We start from the raw sequence: 6,514 nt of genomic DNA, 5'->3' as shown, positions 1-6,514 counted from the left end.
TGAACAAAAAAAAAGCCAAATATTTACTCATTTTAACAGCTTTTTAGATAAAACTTACATACCATACAATTTGTTAGTTACATTTCAGTGGCTTTTAGTATACTCAGAGTTTTACAATTATCATCACAATCTAATTTTTGGATATTATTATCAATAAAAAAGAAAACCCACATTTATCAGAAATTGTTCCCTAGAATGCCTGCAACATACTAGCCCTAGGGATCCAATAATCTCCTGTCTGTCTCTATAGATTGAATACTTTGGCATTTTGTATAAATGGAATCAAATAATATGTGGCCTAGTATGACTGGCTTCTTTTGCTCATCATAATGTTTTCAAGGTTCACCCATGTTGTACCACTTGTCTGTATATCATCTCTTTTTATTACATTGCATTAGATAGATATACAAGTTTTTATTCCATTCATTGATTGATGGCCCTTTATTTTGCTTGTTTCTACTTTTTATCTGTTATAAGTAATGTTATAATGAACATGCATATTCAACTTTTTATGTGACTATATGTTTTAATTTCTTATGGTTATATAGGTAGCAATAAACTGTGAGATCTTATGGCAATTGCATGTTTAAACTTTTAGGAAATGTCAAAAAGTTTCTAAAGTAGTTGTTTCATTTTAAATTTCCATCAAAGTGTTCCAATTTCTTCACATACTCACCAACACTTATTATTATGGGTCTTTTTAATTTTTTCGATCCTTGGGTTTGTGAAATAGCATCCTACTGTAGTGTTTGATTGCATTTTGTTCATGGCTAATGATTTCAAGTATCATTTTATGTGCATAATGGATGTTTGCAAATTTTTGAGAAATGTCTATTCATACTTTGACCATTAAAACTGGTTCATTTATATTTTGGTCATTGAGTCGTAAGAGTTGATTATATTCCAGATACTAAACACTTATTTTTTATTTGAAAATGTATATCTCCCATTACTTTCTTGATGATGTAATTTGAATTATTAAAGTTTCTAATGAAGTCTTATCTACTTGCACTTTTCTTTTGTTACATGTGTTTTTTTATAAATAAAATAAAATTAATATTAAGTAAAATTAGTCATTTTAAAGAGTGCAGTTCAGTGCCATTTAGTATATACAGAAAGTTGCATAACCTCTGTCTAGTTCCAAGAAAAGTCATCTCCCAAAGAAACCCTATACCCATTAAGCAAGCTCTCCTCCTTCCCCACTGCCCTCAGTTTCTGGGAAGCAGTACTTAGGTTATACATTTCACATAAATATAATCATACAGTATGATATCATAAAGAATGTGACATTTTGCGTCTGGTTTCTTTCACTTAACATAATATTTATAAGATTTGAACACAGGCTCCTCCTCCAGGCTCTGCTTCTGCTGGAGACACAGCCGAGCCTGCGACATCGAATCCCTGCGAGCTTCTGAGGGGGCCGCTGGGCCATGTCCTACAGCAGAGGCCACACTGCTGCCACCCGCCTGTCCCGGACCATGGCGTGGCAGTCAAGTCCCGACCTCAGTGTGTGGTAAACAAGCCCCAGCGTGCCAGGAGCGTGCAACCTCTTGCCCAGTCCCGTGAGCCCCATGAACCCCGTGCATGAACAGTGGTATCGGAGGATAGCAGCCTCCAGGGTGGAGAAAAGAAGCAATAACACCGAGAGAAAACTTGCCACTGCAGAGGAAGCTAAATTGTTGGCAGGCTTCATGGGTGTCATGAATAACATGCAAAAACGGTGGTTTAAATCCACCACCCAACTATGGTTGAATCTGCAGTCTACCGAGGGATTTATACCCAGGATCAACTTGAAATCACACTGGGAGGTACTGATTGCAAAACCTCGTTAACAAGCTACATAAATCCAAGGAAAACATTGTGTGATGTGATCCTTAAGGTTCAGGAAAGAAAGATACCTGCTCATAGTATTGCCCTTGCTGCAGCCAGTCATTTTTTTAACTTAAAAAATGCTTGAATCAAAGTCCTTTGAAGTAGAACTCAAAGATGCTGAACCTGACATTATTGAACAATTTGTGGAATTTGCTTATACTGCTAGAATTTCTGTGAATAGCAACAATGTTCAGTCTCTGTTAGATGCAGCAAATCAGCACCAGATTGAACTGTGAAGAAAATGTGTGTTGATTTTTTGAAAGAACAAGTCAATGTTTCAAATTGTCTTGGTATAAGTGTGCCAGCAGAGTGTCTAGACTGTCCTGAATTGAAGGTAACTGCAGATGACTTCATTCATCAACATTTTAATGAAGTTTATAAAACTGATGAATTTCTGCAGCTTGATGCCAAGCGAGTCACGCATCTCAACCAGGACACTTTGACTATGAAAGCAGATCAGGTTTATGATGATGCAGTCAGGTTGTTGAAATATGATGAACCTAATCACCAGCCATTTATGGTTGACATCATACTAAAGTCAGATTTCCTCTTATATCAAAGAATTTCTTAAGCAAAACAGTACAAGCTGAACCACTTATTCAAGACAATCCTGAATTCCTTAAGATGGTGATAAGTGGAATGAGGTATCATCTTCTGTCTCCTGAGGATCGAGAAGAACTTGTGGAAGGTCGAGAAGAACTGGTGGAAGGTCAAGAAGAACTGGTGGAAGGCACAAGGCTAGGAAGAAAGAAACATGACTACCACATAGCCCTATTTGGAATCTTCCAACCACAGTCTTGTAGATATTTTAACCCAAAGGATTATAGCTGGACAGACATCCACTGCCCCTTTGAAAAACGAAGAGATGCAGCATGCATGTTTGGGGACAATGTAGTTTACATTTTGGGTGGCTCTCAGCTTTTCCCCATAAAATGAATGGACTGTTAAAATGTCGTAAAGGATAGGTGGTTTTCCAAACTGGGTCCTCCAACACCTCAAGACAGCCTTGCTGCCTGTGCTGCAGAAGGGAAAATTTATACCTCTGGAGGTTCCAAAGTCGGAAACTCAGCTCTGTATTTATTTGAGTGCTACAACATGAGAAATGAAAGCTGGCACACAAAGCCCAACATGCCGACTAAGCGCTGCAACCATCGACGGTGGAAACCAATGGCCTGCTTTATATTTGTGGTGGAAGTTTAGGGAACAACGTTTCTGAGCGAGTATTGAAATTGTGTGAATTCTATGATCCTGCCACAGAAAAATGGACTGAGCTGTGTCCAATGATTGAAGCCAGGAAGAATCATGGACCGGTATTTGTAAAAGACACTTGCTGTGGGTGGTCAGAATGGCTTAGGTGGTCTGGATAATGTGGAATACTATGATATTAAATTAAATGAATGAAAGATGGTCTCACCAATGCCATGGAAGGGTGTAACGGTGAAGTGTGCAGCATTTGGCTCTATAGTTTATGTCTTGATTGGTTTTCAAGGTGTGTGTCAGTTAGGACACATCCTTGAATACAATACTGACACAGAAAAGTGGGTCACCAACTCCAAAGTCTTTGCTTTTCCAGGAACAAGTTGTTTAATTTGTGTTGTTGATAGTTGTGGAGCAAATGAAGAAACTCTGGAAACATGAAAAATGAATGAACACCAAGACTCACTGGGGACTCAAAAATATGGCCACCAGTGCTTTGTTCCAAGAATTGGGTTACAAAGTTTCAGTTTGGTGTTTTGATTTTTTTAGGGAAGTTTCTGGTAAAATAATATCTCTATAAAATAGATTTTCTTCTATATGGATTTCCTTACTTAATTCAAAGACCATATTTCTTCTGGCCACATAACCAAGAACATATCTTGAAAGAAAATTTGAAAAATTATAAGCACTTGGTGAAAATATGAATTATTAAATGAATTTCACATTTGTAACTATGATTATGGCAGAATGGGATACTGACTTGCCATTGAAGCAGTTTCATCTTAGCTCTAGATTCTATTTTCATACATCATAGAAGTACTATGTAGTTAGGTCCATTTGTTTCAGTTCAGTCAAGAACTAAGAAAAGTATGAATTGTAAGTGCATTTTCCCAATAACTAATAATATTAAGCATCTTTTTATGTGATTATAGACCATTTATACATGTTCTTAAGAGAAACATCCTACTTAAGTATTTTGTCCTTTTTTAAAAAAAAATTGGGTCATTTAGCTTTTTATATTTGAGTTTTAAGACTTCTTTTTATATTCATCATACTAGGCCCTAATCTTTGCAAATTTTTTTCCATCACGTAAGTTGTTTTCTCACTTTTTTTATATTGTCTTTCAATGTACAAAAGTTTGTAATTTTAATAATGTCCAATTTATCTACTATTTTCTTACTGGTGCTTTTGGTATAATATCTAAGAATAAATAAAACTAAGCTCATCAAGATTTACTCATAAATTTCCTTCTAAGAGTTTTATATTTTTATTTTATGTTTGGGTTATTAGTTAATTTTGATTTAATTTTTGTATGTGATATCAGATAGTAGTCCAACTTCATTCATTTTCACGTGGATAACTAGTTGTTCTAGCACCATTTGTTACAGTGACTGTTCTTTCTCCATTGAATAGTTTTTTCATCCTTGTAAACAATCAATTGACCATAGAAGTATGAGTTTATTTCTAAATTCTCAATTCTGCTTTACTGGTCTATTTTTCCATGTTTATGCCAATAGTAGACTGTTTCGACTACTAAATATTTGTAGTAAGTTTTAAATAAGAAATGATGAGTCTTTGTTTTTTCTTCTCAAGAAGGTTTTGGCTATTCAGGATTCTTTACAATTACATATGTATTTTAGGATCAACTCTCCAGTTTTTATACCAAAAAAAGGACATTGGGGTAATTATTGAGATTTAATTGAATTTGCAGACTACTTTGGTTAATGTTGCCATCTTAACAATATTTTCTTCTATACATGAATATGGAATGACTTTCCTCTTATTTAGATTTTTAAAATATTTTTCAACAATGTTTTGTAACAAATTTTCAGCATACAATTTTATATACTTTTAAATTTATTCCTATTTTATAATTTTATCCTATTATAAAAGAAATTTCATATTCATCACTTGTGCTTTTGGTATTATATAAAAAAGTTTTCTCTAACCCAAATTCAGCAATGTTTACTCTTATATTTTCTTCTCAGAGTGTTATAGTTTTAGTGCTTACATTTAAGTCTATGATTTTTTATTTTACTTTTCTGTATATAATGGGGTAGGAATTCAAGTTCATTTTTTTATGGGGTATCCAGTTTACTAGTTATATTTGTTTGTGCCATTAAAATATCATAGCGCCCTAGGTAAAAATTAATTGGCTATAAAATGTGAAGGTTTATTTCTGGACTTTTAATTACATTCCATTAGTGTGTATAGATATTCTTATTCCAATCCAAAATTGTTTTCATTACTTTAGCTTTTTATTAATTTTGAAATCAGAAAATATTGGCCCTTCTTCATTGTTCTTTGTCTCAAGATTGTTTTGGTTCTTCAGGGTCCCTATAATTTCTATATGAATTTTATGATCAGCTTGTTAACATCTTCAAAGAAATCAGATGGAATGTTTTATAGAGATTTCAATGAATCTGTAGGTCAGTTTAAGAAGTATTTTCATGTAAACAATATTGCCTTTAATACATGAAAATAGACTGTATTTTTACTTATTTTATTTAGATCTTTAATTTCTTTCAACAAAGTTTTATAATTTTCAAAGTCTAAGTGTTGCACTTAAATGTATTAAACGTTTTTTATTATTTTTGATGCTATTTTAAGTGAAATGATTTTTTAAATTTTATTTTTCCATTATTTGTTGATAGTGTATAGAAATACAATTGTTATTGTAAACTGATCTGTATCCTGAAAATCTGTTGAACTCATATTAGCTCTAGTAGTTTTTGCATGTATATGTGAATTTCGCAAGAATTAGAGCTTGGAGATAGTGAATCCCATTTTCTTGGCCACACCTGCTTTAAGTCTCTGTCATACTAAGCTGGGGTGTAGGAAGGAAAGGAGTAGATCATAGCTCAAGTCCCGCAGATTCTTACTGTTCTTCCCCAAATTTCCTTAAATAAATGCTTCTTCATTTTTCTATATGCACTTAGGACAATTTTAAGAGACTTTTAATGCCACCACCCCCACCACACACACATAGTACTTGCCCTCTCTCTCATTCATTTTGCAATGAATGCTCTTTAGAAAGTCTCTTTTCGTTTTTCTTATTCACCACATATGAATGTTTCTATGAATTACAAAATTTAATTCACATAATTGAAGGCTTCACATCTCTGAAAAATAAGACAAATCATTTTTTTCTCTATAGAACACTTGAAATATAATAGTCCATTGAAGAGAGAAAGGAAAACACATTATGAAATTCATTTAGTTTTAACTTTGACGGGGCATTTTTGTCTTCTCCCATTGGCTTATTGATGCTGATGTGTTTGTAAGGGGTACAGCTCTATTTGTGCCTATAACCAGGCAGTGCTCTTCCCAGGAGCCTCTCTGAGGCCACAGAGAGTGAGCAAGGGCCAGTGTGCTGTTTCTTGTAATATAATTTGTATATGCCATCTCATTTAATTCTTACAGAAATTCTGTATGCAAATATAAT

At 33.9% G+C, this 6,514-nt stretch overlaps 1 pseudogene; it reads left to right on the top strand.

Annotated features, from left to right (window-relative positions):
* The first annotated feature begins 1,571 nt into the window (after positions 1-1,571).
* LOC100738162 (kelch-like protein 7) lies at positions 1,572-3,510 on the top strand (annotated as a pseudogene).
* The last annotated feature ends 3,004 nt before the right edge of the window (positions 3,511-6,514 follow it).

Source organism: Sus scrofa, chromosome X (assembly GCF_054392235.1).
Source record: "Sus scrofa isolate SSC_HxYL_T2T_F1_AM1 chromosome X, Sscrofa_HxYL_maternal_Yorkshire_Landrace_v2.0, whole genome shotgun sequence".
Taxonomy (NCBI): domain Eukaryota; kingdom Metazoa; phylum Chordata; class Mammalia; order Artiodactyla; family Suidae; genus Sus; species Sus scrofa.
The sequence above is the reverse complement of the archived record's forward strand: the minus strand, read 5'-3'. Positions and strand labels throughout refer to the sequence as shown.